Below are 21,691 nucleotides of genomic sequence, written 5' to 3' on the forward strand. Positions count from 1 at the left end.
GTCAGGAACCAGCATATCACTCTGTCATACCAGAACCATTATTTGACATGAGAGAGACAGCTCCATGCTTCCATCCAGGTGATAGTGGAATTATGCTCTTGAAAAGGATTCTTAGTTCAGACCATCATTTTATTTGCACCCCAGGAAGCACACCTGCTCCACCCATCAATATTTGATGGCTATCGAAGAGAGGACAAAGCTGACATGCTGTCAGATTTTATCAAGTAAAGAACAAGAAGCAAGCTTGAACTCGCACAGGAGTTGCCCATGGGGAGTCTGGGTAATTGGGAGATTGCCCTCTTCATCTAGACCAGGATTTGATGTAAGCAGCCTGCAGGGGGTGAGGGACAACTATGGGTGGGCAGGGGAGGTGGAAAAATGGGGAGAAGGTGACTCCATGTCCTATGAAATCTGGCACAGGGAAAACATGTCTAAAAGAATATGACTAGCCTCTGTGATTTCTGCCTCCAGCTTCAGCAGCAAAGGCTCATTTCGTAAGTTATGATAAAAAAAAAAAAAAGACCTCTAGCTTTTTCTTCTGGATTACTTTCCCTGACATCCCTATCCACTCCTAGATGGCTTGGAGGTCCTTTTCCTGCACTCTCAGATCACCCTCTGGTTCCTTCTGTAATAGTACTGTTTACACTGTCAGTTGTGGCCAGTCTGATGGGATAAAAGAGAAAAGAAGAGAAAAAGGTAATAGTCTCTAAGGTCAGGTAGTGGTAGAGGCTCGAATAGAATTCAAAGCCTGTAACTCTCCCGAAAAACTCTCGTGCTTTTTCTCTGTGGTTTTCTCAGCAGTTATCTCCATGCTCGTGTTCTGCTGTTTTTGGCTATTTCTTGACACATATCCAGTCTTCACATAAAATTTGTGTGTTTTCGGTGAATACACTTACCCAACTGAGTATTTTGAAATCAAGGAGCTCAGGGCAGCAGCAATCTGTGTTAGGACTTGGGGCTCTAAAGACTGAATGTGAAGAAAGGATTTAGGAAACCAGCAATCCACATTTACATTACACAAACCCTGCACTTCACACAGGACAGCAATGAAGGGGACCCACAAGCTAATGAGACAGAACCTGTAACTGGAAAGACAACATATTAAGAGCTTTTGAGAATGACCCATCTAGAAGTACCTACACATATAGTAGAAACAGAATAAAACTAGGAAAAGGCTTGAAGAGTAAAATCATTTTGTATGCTTAGAAAATGAAGTAGCTTTACAGGCTGTCGTATGAAAGGTTTAGGAAGTTTGCTCAGTCCATGCCTCCTTCCTCAGAAGGGTCTCCGTGATTCCACTCACGGCATGTTTGTGTCCAGTGGTTTTTGGCCACAATGCCGCATCATCTTGAGCACCTGATCAAAGCTAAGTGAGATTCTTTCCGTCCTCAGCATAGGAATCAAAGGACAAAAACAGTGCACAAAGGATTCTGGGAAGTGGAGCCAGTATGCCCCAGCAGGTTCACAGGTGAAAGCCAATGTCTTCTCACTAACAGCTCATGGAGACAACCAGCCTGCAGATGGGAGGGGCCAATGAAGCAGAGAGAAAGAGAGTGACAGAAATCAGGGGCAAGTGGCCCCAGATGAACATATACACATGCACGCTCACACACAGAAGTTCATGATGTGAGATACAGCTATGCCACCTTATATTGGGGTCTACAAACTTCCCCTGAACTTTTCAAACAAACCTCTTTTGCTTCAGATTATTTAAGTTTCTTTTCTTTTCTTTCTTTCTTTCTTTTTTTTTTTTTTTTCATGACAGCCAAGGCTCTCATGTCATTCAAATCCTTTATTTTCAGAAGGAACCAGTCCTAGAAAAGAAAGATGATTTATTTAAAAACTAATTAATGAGAAAGTCAGGCCAGGCATGCAGATCTGAATTTCCTATGCTACCAGCTGGATTTCTGACAAAGGGAGCAATCAGCTTTGAAAGAGACACAGACGTTGATTCTCCTGATTCCTCATTCCAGGTCCAGACCAATACAGTCCAAGATTATGAACTGATGCTTAGTCACTAAGTTATTTTTTGAAAAATGTGTGTGTGTATGTGTGTGTATCTATATTTTCATTTGCTTGATGTTAGAATTTGGCATTTACGCATTATTTCTACAGATGAAAGCTTACTGCTTTTAGTTGTAGGTCATTTCAAGGTTTTGAGCACAAACAGCAGTTATTCTTCCCTCAGCGCTTCCTTCAATCCTTGGTTCAAAATCCAACTATTAAGAACCCAACTCCATGGTGATTCATGACGATCTGATCCAGGAGAGTCCCCTTCTCACCTCTCACTGGGGCTTTTTTTTTTTTTTTTTCCCTGCATTTTAGTCCCCTCTGTGACACAGGTCCCAAACTGAAACAGGGCCCTGAATTGCCCTCCAGAGAAATAATAGGAGCCCCTAAGCTAACTGGACCTCTCACGGCTGTGAACAGCCAAGTCCACCCTGAGAGTCTGCAATCCAAGAAAACGCTCTTGCTCAGACCAGGACCTTTATGGCTTCTTAGCAAATCTCTGGTCAGCTACCATTTCTTCTCTGTGGGGCTTTTAGTCTCTTCCTGACCTTCCTTTGTTAGTCTGGGTCCTGTGTTGATCATCCAAATGTAAACTACTTCCACTCCAGCACCTTCAAATCCCTTTCATCCCTGTCTTTCTGCCATTCCTCACCCAGAACATCCCAGCCTTCAAGAGTGCTGTCATCTACCTCTTCCACACCTATCCCTCAGCAGAGGAGTCCAGCTGTTCAGATGAGCACCAATGCATTCTTAAGGCCACCACTCTGAGCTGCGTCCTTGGTAATGCCCACCAGTCCTTTCTCTTGTGGTTAGTAATACCTACTTTTATTCCAATCCAGTTTAGCTCAGTGCCAGAAAATGACTTAAGTCTCCTATTTCACTGGGGCTACCTGAGGACCTCATACCCCATTTGCTTCACTTCCCTGCTAATATCTCACTTCCTACCAAACTATCTATGCCCAGACTTTGTGAATATCTCCTCCAAGCCCAGATGAAAAATAATTCTTCTACACAAGGATAGCTCATTCATCTGGGCTCCCTCTTCCTCCCTATGGGAAGACCACAATATTTTAATTATTTCAAAGCTCTTAGGGCAATTTTAGCCTCTCCTTTCTTACTGACTCACTTGTCTGAGTCTATAGCAAACTCAAGTCTCTAGTTGCTGGTCTCAATCCATTCCTGAGAACGAAGCCCAAGGCCCTAAGGCATCAGTTTTATCTAATGAACTACTTTTGCTTCTGTGCATCTAGATTGAAACTGTAGAGGGCTCTCTAAGAAACCAAACCAAACCAAATAAAACAAAACAAAACAAAACACAACACACCTTTATTTGGAGCATTTGCCAGTTCCCGTGACAAAAATATTCCGAGAATGGCTGATTCCAGGCTCTCAATATAATGTAAGTGAAGATGGAGTTGGGAAGAAAAATACAATAGCACACGTTTATAGTATCTCTACCATACAGATATGAGATATAAATAGCCTCAAGATGGTAGATAATAGCAAAATTTAGTAAAATAATTAGAAAATAACAAGAGTTGAGTATTCATTACCTTTGTTTTTATTTTTTTAGTAAGATGTATTTATTTTGAGAGAGAGAGAGAGAGAGAGAGAGAGCGAGCATTGTGGGGGAGGGCCAGAGAGAGGGAGACAGAATCCTAAGCAGGCTCCACACTGTCAGCACAGAACCCGATGTGGGGCGTGAACTCATGAACCATGAGATCACGACCTGAATCAAAATCAAAAGTCAGATGCGTAACCAACTGAGCCACCTGGGTGCCCTGTTACCTCTGTTTTTAAATTATTTAAGTCTACGCCATTCAATTGTTAGCAATGGCTACACTTAACATTTGGCTCGTAAAATTCTGAAGATATTATAATAACCAGTTCTCACAAGCCAGTACGAGCAGCTCTAGCACAGCACTGTGCACCACGCTCTTCTTGAAACCTAATGCAGCTACACATTCTGCATTTCTAGCTTGTCTGAAGTCCCTTCATATGTACCTAATGCCATCTTTTCTGTGAGCTCTCCTTCTTCTCTCCATCTAAGAAAATTGGTGTTCCTCAAAGTTCTGTACTCAGTCAACTGATGCTCTCACATTGTATGCACTCTTTGATATCACACCTATATTACTTTTTTTTTTCAGTTTGCCTATTAATACCATCATCCACCCAGAAAGCTGACACACACCACTACAAGTCACTGTGGAGTCTTTCTTCATATCCTACAATCACATCGGACATGGTTTACATCCTAAATATATCATGCACCCTTTTGTCTTTGTCATCCCTTTGACCAGGGTTGTAATATAGATTCCAAACGGATCTAGTTTTCTCTGTTCTGGTCTATCCTTCTTAGCAGCTACTGTAGTGATTTAGTAAAATTCACATATAATTGTGACATTCCTTGATTAAGTCCTTTCAGTGGCTCCCCATTTCCCACTGGAAAACTATATTGCAACATAAATTCATTCTTTATTTAGTCTCTGCCTGACCTCACCAGCCTCATCTTTTACCACTTCCTGCTTTATTTACTTTTTATGCTCCACCAATATCAAACTGCTAATAACTGACTCCATAACCAGCTTTTGTGCTCCTTTGTGATTTAACTCAGACTATATTTCTTTGTTGGAATAACTTGCCCCTTATCAGCCTTCATACGGGCATCTCTGGATCCACTCTTAAATCTTAGATCAGAGAGGTATCACATCTCTTTTAGGCAGACATTACTAATCTCCTATAATGGTCTCAGTATCTGGATCAACCTTGAAAATGAGCCATTCGCATCTCCAGCTCTGGGGAGCTTGCCTGACCGAACGCACAGTTTCTGCCCCATTGGATTCACAGGTGCGTTCTTGTCAAGGTCATGCTTTGTGCAGGTTGCTCCTCCACTGAATGACTTTGGTTTGAGGATTCCCCAGGCCCTGGATGAACTTTTCTGGAAATCAGATGCAATCTGAGATGCTTCCTATCTCAAGTCTTCTTTCTCTCTCCTTTCATGGGTATCAGACTTACATCCTGATCTAAAGGCGTAGCCCTGTCTTCCTTCAACAGATCTCTTGTGTGTCTAATGCTGTCTTGACATCCTACTTCTCTGACAGTTCCAAATAATGCAGTTCCCCAGATTTCTACTAATTTCTATCAACTCTCCTACAAACTATTCTAATATTCTCTGTGCCTGCGGTATGAATGTGTGTGTACACACACACACACACACACACACACACACACACACACCCAATGAGACTATGCAATCTTGAAGGCAGAAGCTCAGGTATTCATCTTCATATTAAAGCATCTAGACACATCCTAGTTGATCAGTAAATGTGCACTGGATGGATAAATAATTTGATGGAAATTTCCACTCTGTAAAAAAAATAGGCGCTGTGTGATTCTCAGAGTAATTTACTGTGCTAGAGTTTTTTAGAGCATGAAAATATGTGATATGTCAGAAGTACGGCAATTTCATAAAAGGTATTAAACCACTATATCACCATTTCAACTTAATTGCAGTGTATAAAATAACTTTGGCTCTGAATTTGGAAGCAGTCAATATAAAAAGAGTGGCTTAAGAGATTTTTCCCAAGTCTGTGTCTTATAGAAAGTAACTTATTTCTTCTAAAATTGATCTTGAATAAATTCTAGTTAAAATTATCCCAAGGAACTTTGGGAAAGGATAAGTGGAAATGGAAAATATTTTCACTGAGGGACTCCACAAATATACAGTAGTTCAGAAAGCAGCAGACAAATATAGGGAAATTTCCCTCCATAATTTCAAGCACACCTGTTTTATTTCACAGATTATCAAACGGTATACACTAAGTGTTTGTGTTCCAAGTATTATTTGAAACATGAAGAGACATGGCATATATACCCATACAGTTGGTGAAAATTCTCGAGAGTCTTTGAAATGAAGTGATAAACTAATTTGATCACTTTTTACATGACTTCATGGTTCTATTCTCCCTCTATTTTTAAAAATACCTAAGTATCTTCCAGGAGATATCCTTAACACATTTTCTTCCAAACTGAAAACCAAGCAGATAAACTGTTTATTTGCTCCTAGAGGTAGGCTTCTGCATAAAAGAAAAGACAAAAAGTCACTGGCATACTTGTATTACAAATAGATTAAAAAATCTGACATAGACAGGTATACTGCTACTGCTATGCTTTTTTCCCCCTAATTACTGAGCTGAAGAAGAGAAGGGAGAGAGTTCTTGCAAGTTTATTTTCCTAAGTACATAGGACCACAGAATATTAAGCTTACAAAGAAATTATGAGGTCGTTTAGTTTGTAAACAAATAAAAAAAGATCCAGAAACATTTAGTTACTTGCCCAAGGACACTTAGGAAGTTCATGACAGAGCTAGGATTTTAATGTATTAGTTGACTGGTTGCCTGATTCATTCATTCATATTTTCTTGCATTCATAGAGACATCTGTGGACCCATGGGGATATCCCTGGTATTTTGATAATTATGAAAGAATAGAGGCTACAGCAAGGTCCTTGCTTTCAGGGTGCCCACAGTTCAGTGATAAATGGAATATGGTTTTGTAAAGAATTACTATATAATGACAGAAGTGAATGGGCTAGAAGCAAAAATTAAAATTAAATGATTTCCCCACTCACGGGGAAACAACGTACTTTTTAAAAAGATTTTAGAAAATGCGTGTTTATACTTACCTGTTTACTCTGATCTTTTGCCCTTTTTTTTTCCTAATGAGACCCCTCCATAAAGCTTTTTGGTTCTCCAATTAGGCACATCCTTTTGGAGGACACTCTAAAAGTAGGAGCTTTCTGAATTTCTTGTGAAACATAAGGAGCTTGTCCTGTCCTATCCCAGGTTTAGAAGAATATTAGCATGCCTCCTCGCTGTAGTAAAATGGGTGTGCTAAGGCCATGAGTAATTTGAAACTAGAGCATTCAGATGGAAGACAAGAGAGAAGCATCTAGAATTCTATACAATACTGACTCCAACATCTATACACATCTCAATTTTAATAGTTTTTTTTTTTTTTACCCCTGATTTAAGAACTTAATTATGCTTGGGTCACTTGTGCATAGTTTTAAGAAAACTAGACCCAAGAAATGTCTTTCACAAGAAGCAGAAGATATGATTTATGTGAGTCCAAAATTCCAATCAATAATGCTACAAGGAGTTTTGCTTAATGTTCTTTACTAAGGTCAGGGTTGGCTGTGACCAAAAGGCCAGTATTTGCTTAATGGAAAAAGTTTCCTTATGCAGACACATGTGGGATTTGTTCTATTCAAGATCCCCAGAACTGAAGCTCCCAGTCTTTCATAATGAAAATTCTCCTTTTCTAAGCCAAGAGGCGTTGGCCACATCTATCGTCCTACTCCTTGCTCTTTACTGAATGTCTTGATGTTCCCTAAATGTGCTGGGCTATTTCTCACTTCTGGCATGAAATATTTTATTTTATTTCCCTGAAATACCTTTGCTTCTTTCTATCTCTGTAATAACTATTCATTTCTAGCTCACACCTCTCTCAGGAAACTTCCATGATTCTTCAGGCTTTTCCCATGTGCTTGTGTCTTCTAAAATTCTAATTGAAATGCATTAAAACTGCCTGTTTACTTTGCCTCTTCAACTGTCCCTGTCAAATGGAAAGATAATGCAAGGTACATATGCAATTTATAACTTTCCATTAGCCACCATAAAAAAAAAGGAAAAAGAAACAGATGAACTGAATTTTAGGAATATATCATATTTAACTCACATTATCATTTTAACATGTAATCAATATAAAACTTGTCAATGAGATATGCTACATTTTTTTTTTTTGCACAGTCTTTGAAATCCAGTGTGCATTTTACACTTAGAGCACACCTCTGTTTGAACTAGCAACATTTTAATTGCTCAACATGCTACCATAGTGGACAGCACAGTTCTAGAGCCTAAGCTTAAGGACAAGAATTCTTTTTTCTTGGGGGGGGGGGGGGTGTTATAATCTTAGGACGTAATACAATTTATCACAGGGTTACTTCAATAGAGGGAAGCATTGTTAAACATGGTGGTTGAGAGTTCTGATCTTGACAGATCTGCGAAAGTGGCACTGCCAGTATTGTCTTTCTAACCTGGGGTGAGTTCCTCAATCGTTGAAAATATTCTAAACTAACCTTTCCAATCTTTCTTTAGCAGTAGAGCCAAAATCTATAGCATAGATCCTACTGCAGTGATTAAAGACAAAATATATGTAAAGTATCATGGAAGGCCTCATGTGGCATGTTATAATTATTGACTGCTCAATTAATAATATTCAACTGAATAATTCGAAGTATTGTACCACTTTCCCAATTTTTACTTCAGCGCTTGAAAATTAAATTATTAATCAATAATTAAATGAGTTATATGATTCAATATAAACTAAGAAATATAGTTCTCTCTCTATCATTGCATTTGGAGAACATGCCCAGGTAAACTTTCACCAAAACTGAGGCATAGTTTTGATTTGGTGTGGCTTATAGGACAGCTATACTCCGAGTTTACTTTTGGTTCCTGGGGAATGAGGACTCTCTGTAAAAGTCACTCCCCCTATGTGGCACTCATATTCCAGCACTGAAAAGGAGATAGAGTGACAGATTGTGTCACTGCCCATCTGGACAGATATGGCATACATATGTGTATTTATAGGTAGAGAAAAACAACAGTCATTGCAAATAACAACTGCATAAGACAAGTTACAAAGTCAATTACTATATGTGTTAGTTTGTGGTTAAATCCTCACTGTTCCAGGGCTGTTGCAGTGTCAGCAGGAGCCAGGTTTGCTTCCTTAATAATATACACACATGCACACATGCATGTGCACACACACACACTAACCTTAACACTACAGGTATTTGTTAAGCATTCACTTAATGACAGCCACCGAATGACAGCCACCATGTCAGATGCTTAGCAGGTTACCTTTTACTCTCACAAGTCTTGCAAGGAATGTATGCCTACACTCATTTTACAGAAAAGAAACTGAAATCAGAGAGAGAAAGTAATTGTTCCAGTGTAAACTGATAGACTGAAAAGAAGTAGAATTAGAATTTGAATCCAGACCTTCTGATTGAAGCCCAGAACTCTTTTTACTCAGTCGCTGGTGACTCTTTCATTTCTAAGGTTTGGTCATTTTGATATCTATTTTGAAGAATTAGAGTGCAGTTAGCATTTAACATGCCTGGAAAAAAATGGGACAAGACAACTAAATGTCTACTCCTTCTCCCCTTTCATTTTGAAGATGTGAGAACTAACCACAGGGGTTATTGAACTTGCACAGCTCACACAGCTATGTGTAGGCCACGTCTTCTGAGCCTTTCCATGACCACAGCAAGCATGGAGGATGGTGAAATCAAATCTCCTATGATGATTTGGCAGGTTTTGAAAGTAGGAAGGCAGACAGAGAGGCCTCCATGGCTCTGAGCAATGCAAGGCTCTACTCACTGTCGCTAAGGGCACTTGAGCAGAAGACAGAAAAATGCAGGCAGGAGGGCCCATTGACAGAATCATTTCTTTAAAAGCCTACCTGAAATTTCACCAACTAATAACTTCAATCTGCACCATGATTGCAGTGCATGTAGTATTTGTGCTTGGAGAGCATCAGAGTCCAAAAAGAAATAGATTTTGAAAGACTTACCATGTTGAAGGGGGGTTAGACTTATATCGCGTATAACATAATATTTTTGGAAAAGAAAACAAAGTCAGATGGCTGGAAAGAGAGGGTTGTGAAAAGAAGGTAAACCAAAATGTAGCATAAATGTTTTTATAACCATTTCGTTGTGTAGTGTCTGTCATGGGGTTCTTCGTCTACCATCTTTCTTCAGAAAACTGCCCACCCCCAGCCCACCCTTCTGCATAAACCTAGTGACCATGGGAGCAGCCACCATTCAGTGCAGTGGCTCCTGATGTACCTGATCCTTTTGGGGGCAACTAGTGCCATTAAATGAGATTCTAAATGGAAACAGAATGTCCTTGGTGACTGAGCCTGAACGGTACAAAACTTAGGAACCCACATTTTCTAACAGGTAAAGAAAGTAAATCTGCAGCACAAGAAAATACTTGAACCAACTATTAGGAAAAAAGAAAAAAAAAACCCAGAAATCAAAAAAATGGTGCAGTGTGGTTGCTCTGTGAGAGTCTGCGCTGTTTTACTAATTCCCTTCTTTGTTCAAGCTATGTCTACTGGGGTTTCTTCCTCTTTCAGTCAAAGAGTTCTAGCTACTAGAGTGAACACCTCTATTATGAAATGAAAGGAAGAAGAAAAAAGAAGGAAGAAGGGGGTAGGAGAGGGAGTAGAAGGAGGATCCACAGTTCCTATATTTGGTATGTTGATAAGCCAGTAACAGCTTGAGGGCCTGAAGAACTGAGACACATGACTTAGAGAGGCCCTGAGGAAAATATTCTGTAAGACTGAAGTATAAGGTTAGGGTCCTTGAGGGGCACCTGGGTGGCTCAGTCAGTTGAGAGGCCGACTCTTGATTTTGGCTCAGGTCACGATCTTACAGTTTGTGGGTTTGAGCCTGTGCTGACAGCATGGAGCCTGCTTGGGATTCTCTCTCCCTCTCTCTCTGCCCCTCCCCCACTCAAGCTCTCTCTCAAAATAAATAAATAGAAACTTAAAAGAAAAAAGAAAGTTTAGGGTCCTTGAGATATACCTTCATGCACCATGCACACAAGTACAAGTATACAATCATACACACAATTATGAATTACGTATTTATCTTTGACCCTTTTCAAGCACTGACTCTTATTTGAGGTAGATATTACTTTTCCTGAGGTAGAATCTAGTATCCTGATTTTAAAAACGGCGAGACTGAGATTTCAATAGATCAGGCATTATGCTCAAAGCCACAAAATCAGTTGGTGGCAGAACAAAGGCTTCAACTCAGGTCCTTTGAGTCCTCAGCTCAAATTCTCCCCTGTTTGACTTTGAGTCAGCACTCCCCGGACACCATTCAAGCAGAAACTGGATGGCTCTCCACAGGCAGGTGGGCAAGAGGATTTCTTCCAGGCATGAGAGTTGGAACTGAATGGCAGGTCACCCCTCTTCTAGATCTATGTCCCTAGGAGATACTGAGCCCTTGACTCGGTACTGAAATCTACAATGGAATTAAGTTTCCTGCTGCAAACTCTGAACAGTAATTGGTATTATAAGCAGGAAACATAACAATGAAAGGCATTTAAACCTCCTGTTGTTAAGAATCTTTAGGTCAATAGCGGCATTTTAAAATCAATTTGAGGGTTTGCTGGAAGATACAGAAGAGAAACTACAATCAATGTAATAAGGTTAGATAACCCTAGTCATGTTAATAGCTACCTAAAGCTTGACATCAATCCCTTACATTGATTCTCACTTACAGTTTAAAAAAAAAAGAAAAGGAAAAAAATTAGGAAGGACGAGCATAATACATAATCTCAGTGAAGCATCAAATTAGTATAAATAATGATTAAGAATAATTGCTCCTGTTATTGGAGAACACGTTGAAAATGAGGTTTCCAGGATATCTGCTGACAATGAGGAGAGGCTCTGGCAGTTTCGGAATTCAGAGAAGGGGAAGATTAATTGGTGTTGCAAAAGTACACCTGTGATAGGGAAAGTAGAGCTCACAGAGCTGGATAGAGGGTCAGATTCCTCCTCACCAGGGAGGAGCTGCTCCCTCATTAATGTTGGCAGGACTGGCGCCACCTAGTGCTTGGCACTGTGCTGCGCATGGCAGGGGATACAAAGAATACGAGATTGTACGTTGGTGTGGTTATAAAGATGGTGTGATAATAAGAAGAAAGCTGAAGGTGAAGTCAAAATCCTGTGTTTGCATCCTGCCCCACCAGTTACAAGCTCTGAGTCTTTCGTATTCTCCTCTCAATCTCAGTTTCCTTATCTGTCCAAAGGAATAGTAATGCCTACTTGCAGAGTTGTGAGAGGAACCACATAATGTGTGTATAATGATCCCACCAAATGGCACATAATTTTTTTTCCCAAGGATAAGAGAATTTCTCGGAGCCAAATAGCTAGTCATTGGAGGATCTAGGTTTCACACCCATGTTATCCTTATCCTGGATCCCAAGTTCCTGAGCACTAGGCATACTTCGCTGTCTCAGAAATTGCATAGCCCAGGGGTTCCAAATACAGTATACACCATGGACACTACTGCTATCCCCTCACTCCCACACACGTACATTCTGGCAACCCAAGGTTTGAAACTACAGGCACTACGAGATTAACGAAGTAGAATTTGCTGAATGAATAAAATTTTAGCCAAAAAGCAATAAAGCAAATGAATTTAAATTAAGACTATCAGAGATAAATGTATGACATTCACCTCGTCATGTCAAATACTGACAAACACCTGGAACCCATCATAAAACTATAAGCCATGTGAGGGCAGGAACTATGCTTGATTTTGTTTACCTCTGTATTCCCTATATCTAGCATTGGTGGTACTCAATAAAAATTCTCTGAGTGAATGAATACGTTAAAAAAGGCATTAAAAAATATTCCTTTAAGATTTTTGTAAAACCCTGGTTGCTTACAACATAGCTACTTAACATGCTTTTTCTTAAAGGTGAGAACTTTTGAGGACTATAGAAGTTACTCAATTTGTTCATGCAAATGCAAGAGCTTAGCAAAAACTAGTCAGATGACCCCTAGTTGAGAAGATTTAGATCCATGGGCACATTTATTGGCTTACAGAGGGGAAGGCCATGGAATGAGTGGCTTCATGAGAAAAACCATCAGAAAGCTGCAGAGGCCAGTCTTGAATATAACTGGTTCATTTTTTGATATCTTCCTTGTTAATTTTGACTGATGGAGATGAAAAGTCTTTTGGATCTCTCTGGAGTCTTCTGTCCAAGTTTGTTCTGACTGACACACTATAGAATTGCTGCTAATTAGCATGTGAAGGAATGTTAAGGTCAGTTAAGTCTAACAAACAACTGGGTTTACATTTCTTTCCTTTTTTTTTTTTTTTGGTTAGGTTGAGGCTGTTCTGTTGATACCTGGGTTTTTACAAGTATGCAAACTAACTCTCGAACCCGCTTCAGGATTTTTAGTGGGAATAGCAAGTGCGTGCCCAACTTTTGAATATTTGTTTATTCCCACATACTTTTGATCATTCACTTACTCAGACATTTATCTATCCATTAACTCCCTCTCCCATTCATTATTGCAAATGTTTGTTCAGTGACTTGCAAACGTGTAAACCACTGACCTAAAGGTTCAAGTTTGTCTGCAGTGAAATACTTTACAACACATCTCCAAGAGCTTATGAGATATCTTGAATGCACATTAAATGCAACATGTCCAAAAGAGTGTTTTTACGTTTCAAGCCTGCTTCTTTTCCTGTGGTCCTTATTTCAGTTATTGACACACCCATCTACCTACCCATCTGGAACAATATGAAAACCTTAGAGTTATTTTTCATTTTCTTTTCCACGCTTCATACAATTAATTTTAAAATTCTGCTGACAGCCATCTAAATATTTTATACACTCATTTTAAATATCTCTAGTTACACTTCTCTCCCCCAGCCATGCCTCCCACATTGACATGATTTTTTCAAGCACTGAGTAGCACCTACTCCTGTACGGCTGGAGATACACAAAGGAGAGTGCCTAAGGTCACAGTTATAGCATTCCTGCCCTCATGGATTTTGAGGTCAAGACCACCATTTAATCCATGGAGCAAACTATCTGAGAAGCAAAGTCACAAAGTTGAATTTATTGTAAGTAGTAAAGAGTTTGCTGGGCAGACTAGGAAAAGCACAGATTTCAAAAAGTGGTAGACTTTTCAAAGTATTGAAAGGGTTGATGTAAGGGAAAAGTGTAATTGTGGATGGGACTGCTGGCTTGTGGGCACTCAGGAGTGTGTTCATTGGACAAAGTTCTCCCCCAGTTGGTTGGCTGTCATATGTGAGGGAAATGCCAATGATATTCACTGAGGCGCGTGGCTTCTGATCGGTTAAACAGATTTAAAATGGGTTCTGGTAATTTCAAAGCTACAGAACTGCCGTTGATCAGTTAGGGAAGTTTGGAGCTGCTTTTGGTGACTACCAGCAGTTACAAAATAATCAGTTTTTTCCTATGTATTTGGAATTAAAAAAAAAATTCTCATGAGCTATCCTTTATACCCACCACTTCTGCTCAAAGTAAAAGCCAAAACTCTCACAGCAGGTTTTAGGATTCTATACAATCTGTTCCCATCCACCCTATAGACCATTTACTCTGCAACCTTCACACCTTTGCTGATTACACTTCAGTTACTCTGCTCTGCTCCTAGTCCTGTTTCCACCCCAGGACTTACAGATACGCTTGCTGGAACGTTATTCCCCCAAATAACAGTATGAATCAATCCTTGTGTCCTCTGGTCTTTGCTTAAATTACACCTTCACCTTCTTAGGGACACCAGTTCTGACCACCACCCACTTTACTCTTTAACATTGCAACCCTACTCATCCACTCCCCCTGATTTATTTTTATTTGATCTAAATAAATGATTTATTTATGTCATCATTTAACATAACACACACATAAACACGTGCATATACATGTGCACACATATATACACATGTTTTTAAAGTATTGATTTAGTTTCTCTCTCTTTACACCAAAATGTGAGGTTCATGAGGGGCAGAAGTTTTTGTTAAAGTAATGTGTTCCTATCTTCTAGAATAATTAATACCTGGTACACAGTAGGACTTAATAAATATTCATTAACTCAATTTCTCGTCTGCTAAGAGTCCCCTATGTAGTTTGTACACCTTCAACTGCCCCTTGATACTTTCACAACATCTATTCTTTGCATTGTTATCAGTGCCATTGTCTCAGAAACCAATTAGATGCCTTAAATCTTATTTGTAAAGGAAAGGAGGGAAGAAATGTGGTAGAGTTTGAAAGAGAAGGAAAAGTTTCAAGGATAAATGGAATTTGGATGATGGCACTCTCTGCTGAAAATAATTCAATGTTTCTCCACTGCACTTAGGATTAGTTCCAAAGTCCTCATTGTGGCTTGCAGTGTGCCTCAACTAGTATTTCTACATTCGTCTCTAGTCTTCTGTTCATTGTTTTTCTCCTTTATGTGAATTCTCTAAACATGCCATGTAGTTGTATGCCTTATGGCTTCAATTATGTGGTTATTCTCTCTGTAAAATTGCAATCTTTAGGTTGTACTGAATGGATACTTCAAGTTCTAACTTAAAAGCTACCAATTCTGTGAGGATTTGCCAGATTCCTGCTAAATCTGGTTAATCTCTTCATCCTTCTCCCCACTGCTGCATGATCATGACTCTCTTAAAGAATTTAACTTATGATAATAGCTTCTGATTCTTCACAAAACTCTCAACTAACTGAAGGTGAAATCACACCATCGCTTCGTCATCCTCATATCACCAGGAAAGAAGGAGTTTTCGTTACCAGCATAGCACCTAGCAAAGAGAAGATGCTCTATAAAACTTTCCCGAATAAATGGATAACTTTATAGTAACTTTAGGGGTGCCTGGGTGACTCAGTCGGTTAAGTGTCCTACTTCAGCTCAGGTCATGATCTCACGGCTGGTGGGTTTGAGCCCCGTGTCAGGCTCTGTGCTGACAGCTCAGAGCCTGGAGCCTGCTTCAGATTCTATGTCTTCCTCTCTCTCTGCCCACCACTCCCCGCCCCCCTCCACTTTTGCTCTGTCTCCCTCTCTCTCAAAAAATAAACATAAAAAAAAAGGAATCTTCATAGTAACTTTAGAGAACAAAACTACTATATATGCCAAATAATAGCTAATTAGAATTGGGGCTTCATATGTACTGGACATTTTGCAAGTTTCAACCTATTTAGTCTTTCCATTACCCCCATAAAATATCACCATCTCCTTTTTACAAAATAGTTAACTGAATCACACATCAATCAAATAACTACTCTCAAGCACACTGCTTTTAAGTTGCAAAACTGGGGTTGAAACCCATGCAATTTACTTCTACATTATGCATTCCGAACCATTTACTACACAGCCTTCCTACCAAGTAGAGCCCCAAAGATGTGGGCAAAGACTGGTTTGACTCTTCAACACCTGAGTGACTATGGGCAGGTTGTTTAATCTTATGAAATAGAGTTTTTGCATTGGTGATGTAAAAATAACAATATGTAATTGGCAGGATTGCTGCAATAACTCAAATCAATAATGGACATGAAGTTTCCATCCCTTTCCCTGGTGGCTTGCATGGCACTAATAGAGAGGCTGACTTATTGGCTAGGGTTACACTTGCCTTGATAACTTATGGCCCATTAAAGTAATGCAGCACCAAGTCGATACTCTTATAGAGTTTCTAAAATCCACCCCATTTTCCTTCAATTCAAGTCAGCAGAAAGGACTTAATGTTTTTCTCCATGAGAGTTCTGCAGAAAAATAAGATGAGTCATCACCCTCTGTCTGGACCTCAGTGTAGAAAGTCCGTGTTGAACTCCATGCCAATGCCTATTCATGTATGTTAAGTGGCTCCTTGCCCTGGGAAACATTAATTGAACCTGGGGGATAAGCCAGCAATGTATTTCTGATCCCCCTTTGAAAGAGAAGGCAACAAGCCCAAGTTGTCCAAACGGGAGGCAGGGAAGAGAGAAAGACAGGGAAATTATTCAACTGATTCATTATTGAGAACTCATGACAATGTTTTTCATTTTTGTAGCATTTACAGTTTACAAATAATTTTATATGGGCATAATCTCCTCCTTCCAATCCTGGTCAGGGTCAATGTCATTATTATAACTTAAAGATGAAGAGACTGAGGATCTAATAAATGGCATGTTAACAGACACTAGTTAGCAAAAATCCCAATTTAACACCAACATCTTCAGGCCTTTGTCCTACAGGCCCTTTTTACTATACCCTACTTGCCATTCCAAGTGTAAGATGGCAGAGTTCCTGAGGCAAATGCTTTATTAGAATAGCTGGACTTCAGCCAGGTCACGATCTCGCGGTCCGTGAGTTCGTGCCCCGCGGTCCGTGAGTTCGAGCCCCGCGTCAGGCTCTGGGCTGATGGCTCGGAGCCTGGAGCCTGTTTCCGATTCTGTGTCTCCCTCTCTCTCTGCCCCTCCCCCGTTCATGCTCTGTCTCTCTCTGTCCCAAAAATAAATAAAAAACGTTGGGAAAAAATTAAAAAAAAAAAAAAAAAAAAAAACAAAAAAAGAAAAAAAAAAAAAAATAGAATAGCTGGCACCAGAATTTCCCTTAGGATTATATTATCTTGGGAAAATATATCTTGATCAAAAAAAAATTGGAGAAGATAAGAGTCTGTGCGAAAGCATGAACCAAGGTGAAGTTTAGGGACAGACAATAAGAAAGATACTTTTCACCATTCCTCTTGGTTTTTATCATTTGCTTATTTTAGTAGTCATACGTGGGAAAAGAAAACTTAACATTTTATATGATCATGAGTAGGTGGATGGCTATAAAGATACAAACCTGAACATTACTGATATTGCTGATTGCACACATTTACCTTCCTTCATCAATAGAATCTGTTTTTATATTTTACGAAGTAAAACAACTCAAAATACCCAGAGGTCTATGGAAAAGCAGAATGCATCCAGATGGCCCAGGTAAGAAAAAGACAAGAAGAAGAGATGAGTTTGTCCAGGCTTGCAGTGAATGTCTCTGAAATATATTTGTCAATGTTCTCACTGACAGTAAGGGGCCATCAGCTTTCCCTAACTTAATTTCACTTCCTGCTGTTTGTACTAGAACGGAGTTACAATGTAATTGTTTTCTTTTCATTATAATCTTGGCCATAAGGAGTCAGTCGTCCCAGAACTCCCAGTCAGAAGTACTGTTTGAAACACAGTCCTGGATCTGGTGTCAACAGATGTGGGTTTCAATCCTGCCTCTGCCACCTAGTGTAAACGTAGATGATTCGCTTTACCTTACAGGCTTCTCATCATACCTATAAGAATTCTGGAGTTTTAACTAGATCTCAGATGTTTGTATGTGAGTGAAAGACTGGAGTTATGAGTCCGTTAGGAGTTTACTTCATTAAGCTGATTGGCAGAAAGTTTTCTTAACGCAGCCCATATCTACCCTTTTAGGAAACAGAAAGGACAGGGAGAAAGCATACTTAGAAATGTGTATCCCAGATCAGAGGTCCAACATCAGCATCTACCAGGGCTTGTTAGAAATGCAAATCATCAGGACCCACCCCAGACCTACTCAGTTATGACTTCTGGGGTGGAGCTCCATACCTGTGTTATATCAAGCCTTCCATGCGATTCCGATACTCACTAAAGTGTGAGAACCACAGTCCTTGAACCAGGGTGAAATAAGAAGTGAGTCCATGCAATCTCTGAGTTTGGTTCCTTACCCATTCCCTCGGCCTCACACCTAAAACCTAGCACATAGGTTTGCAGGCAGACACTGGAAGAACACCTACTCGAGTGTTTCTCGTCTATTGTTCCCTCTTTATGAGCCTAAAGAGTGCTATGCCCACCTTTAGTGTTCTCTAAATATGCACTAAACTGTACCGGAAAGCAAATCAGTTCAGTAGTCTATAACACTGTTTTGTTTTCTGACTATTCACGCTTACCAGGAGATTCTCGCATGCCCATTCTAGGGGACCTTGACTTTCTCCTTATTCCCAACTCCAAAATCTACATGTATATTCTGTACACACTGCAATGTGCCCATATATTCTTTCTCATTTCATAATCACCTCAACCTCTCAAGATGCTAGAAACTGGCAGCCCGGCTCCATCCCAATGTATCGTCCAGATGCCTGTAGGCTTTCTTATCTTCTCTTGAATCAATGCAATGTAAGCTTTGGTGAATTTTAGGAGCATACTCGTCACCTGCAAAGGTGGTTTGGCAATACCTACCTACTTTACCTACCTACTTCTGTGTCAGAGCACACAGAAACTACCAGAACTATTTTCTGCATATTTGTTCAGGTTTAACATGTAGTTCATTATCACAACACTTGGGCTATTTATTAGTTTCTATGCCACAGAAGCTGCTATGTAGTAGCTCATTTGTGGCAAATCTAGTCTCACTTGACTGCATTTCTCTTCTGAATGGAAATTGCTAATGAGACTATAAAGGCCCAAAACCTACCCAAAGAAAACCAAAAGGAAGGCCCAAACTTGACACTCATAAATAAGAAGAAAACTCTTAGAAAAAGAAATCTTACTGAGAACTAATGGCTAGATTTCATATTTCAAAAAGGAGATGTGTGAAAAGAAAGTTGATGTTAGGAATTATAATTTATACTGTTTATTGTTCTTCTGCACTTTGCTATACTATAATACTATTTCCAAGAAATATTTTACCATCAGAATGCATATTACCAAATGGAAGCAATTTTGTCTGAGTCATTCGGTGTGGCCAGCTGGTCACCAAGGGGAGGAATGACAATGCCTGGCCTCAGTTTCCCAGTACTATGAGGTCGGTGCTATAATCACCCACCCTGTTTTACAGAAAAGGATATAAGGACACAAAGACAATGAAGTTTCCCAACACTAAAAATCACTGTGGAGTGTGCAGTAGCTTCAGGCCTCCCAAGAAAATGGGGTTTAGAATTAGTTTGCAATCCTATAATTAGTACAGAAATCCGGGATGAGATTAGGGAACCTGTCTCTCTAAGTTTTCTTCTAGTGTCTGCCTTGTGTACACAATACGGGTGACTGAGCCCTTTCCTTGACCTCCTAGTTTTGTTCTAATTCCTTTCTGTGGGATTGTGGGATTGGAGTCGTTCACTTAGGCTTTGCTTACTTCCCTGGAGCTCACAGGTCCTGAACTTCACGTTGACGCTAGAGATCAGATGCTGCCACTACAGCAATATGTGTGTGTGTGTGTGTGTGTGTGTGTGTGTGTGTGTGTGTGTGTGTTTAATGGCCTATACCTCAGATCAGACTCCCTTGGATGTCAAAGCTTGTCCAGACCAAACACAAGTCTCCAAATCCCTTAGGATGCAGACCAGTGTCATGTCGCCTCTGCCCACCATCCTGAGGTGGACCCTTCCCCCATGACTGAGCACACTGCAGGTTTCCCTCTGCAGCCTAGCCAAAAATCCATTCAAATGACATAATTTGCAGTGACCAGTGCTATTGTTCAAAGAAAGCTTTCATTTTCTTCTCCTGACATTTTCTCTTTTAAAACACAGGAACACAACAGATCGGAAAAATTTTCAGTGCTTTGTGAGAAGCCTACTATAGTATTTTCTAATAAAGGGACACAGATAAAAAGGAAGAAAAAGTGACCAAAAATTCAGACCCAAAAGAATTGTCACTTGCAATATTGCCCTTACCTTTTAATGCAAGAAAAGATCAAGTGTTCCAACGATGTCCTCACTCCTTCAGGGAAAAACCCCACAAAACATAGCTTCTGCTGAGAGAATAATGAATGAATGTTACTCATGGGCCTCTAATGACTGAGTTTCAGAGCAGTCATAAGCATTTTCAATCATGGGCTTATGTCTCAGTACTACCAGTTTCAAAAGCCAATCCAGTGTTTTGTGAAATGCTGGGTGGGATGGTGCCCATACCGCCCTGGATATTAAGAGATCTAGGCGTTTATTCCTACTGTGCTCCAAATTCTGTGTTACTTCCTCATTTTGAGACTTCAAATGAAGATGAAGTGGAACAAGCAAACGGGGGCCAGATGATAAGAGCTTTGTATGCCATATTAGGATGTCTCACGTTTATCTTCTGTGTAATTATCGAAGGGATTTACTGAGAAGTTTTAAGCAGTGAAGCGTTTTTGAGGAAATATGCTGCCAGCTGGGTGGGACTGTGCTGTTAGGGAGCAGGCATGGAGGCAGGAAGGCCATTTAGAAAGACGGTACATATCCCAGAGACAAGAGATGATGAGATTTAAACTATAGCGATGGTGGCAGAGTTGACACTGGACAATGCATCAGAGTGAGGGATCAGTGAATATTTATGGAAAGAAGAGAAGAAGGAAGGAATGAAGGAAGGAAGGAGGTGGGGAGGGAAGGAGGGAGGGAAGGAGGGAGGGAAGGGAGAGGAAGGGAAGGGAAGGAGTGGAGCTGAAAACAGCTGAAATCCCCTGAAATTTTCCCAGGTAGTGAAATGACATAGACCATATAAAATCTTTAAAAATCTTGTTCTTTTTTTTTTTTTAATGTTTCTTTGTTTTTGAGGGAGAAACAGAGCACAAATTGGGGAGGGGCAGAGAGAGAGAGGGAGACCCAGAATCTGAAGCAGGCTCCAGGCTCTGAGCTGTCAGCACTGAGCCGTCAGCACTGAGCTGGATGCGGGTCTCAAACTCACAAACTGTGAGATCATGACCTGAGCCGAAGCTGGAAATTTAACCGACTGAGCCACCCAGGTGCCCCTAAAAATCTTGTTATATAGCAGCAGTTCTCAACCAAGTGGCACATTAAAATCATTTGAGGAACCTAAAAAAACGCTTGATGTCATGACTATATTCCAAACCAATTAAATTAGAACCTCTAGGGGTGGACCCCAGGCCTCAGTATTTTTTTAAATGCTCCCCAATGATTAGAACATGCAGGCAGGGATGAAAATCAGTGTTCTGTAGACTGTCTGCCTCTAGAATCAATCTCTGCTTAATAATCAGTTGCCATGGAAATTTATCTACCAGCTGGGTGAGTGTTGTCCAACCTCCAGGTTACTTTGAAAACTAAAAATAACTGATACTTTTCAATCATTGGAATAAATTTATTTTATGATCCA

At 40.1% G+C, this 21,691-nt stretch overlaps 1 protein-coding gene across 1 annotated transcript in view; it reads right to left on the minus strand.

The window, feature by feature from the left end:
- TENM4 (teneurin transmembrane protein 4) overlaps positions 1 to 21,691 on the minus strand; it is a 2,903,849-nt gene that overhangs the window by 1,569,363 nt on the left and 1,312,795 nt on the right. The window contains exon 5 of the mRNA XM_078433056.2: positions 20,281 to 20,360. The gene's annotated coding sequence lies outside the window, so the exon portion shown is untranslated. The remainder of the gene's footprint in view (positions 1 to 20,280; positions 20,361 to 21,691) is intronic.

The sequence above is a fragment of the Panthera onca genome, chromosome D1 (assembly GCF_046562875.1).
Source record: "Panthera onca isolate mPanOnc1 chromosome D1, mPanOnc1 haplotype 2, whole genome shotgun sequence".
NCBI lineage: Eukaryota > Metazoa > Chordata > Mammalia > Carnivora > Felidae > Panthera > Panthera onca.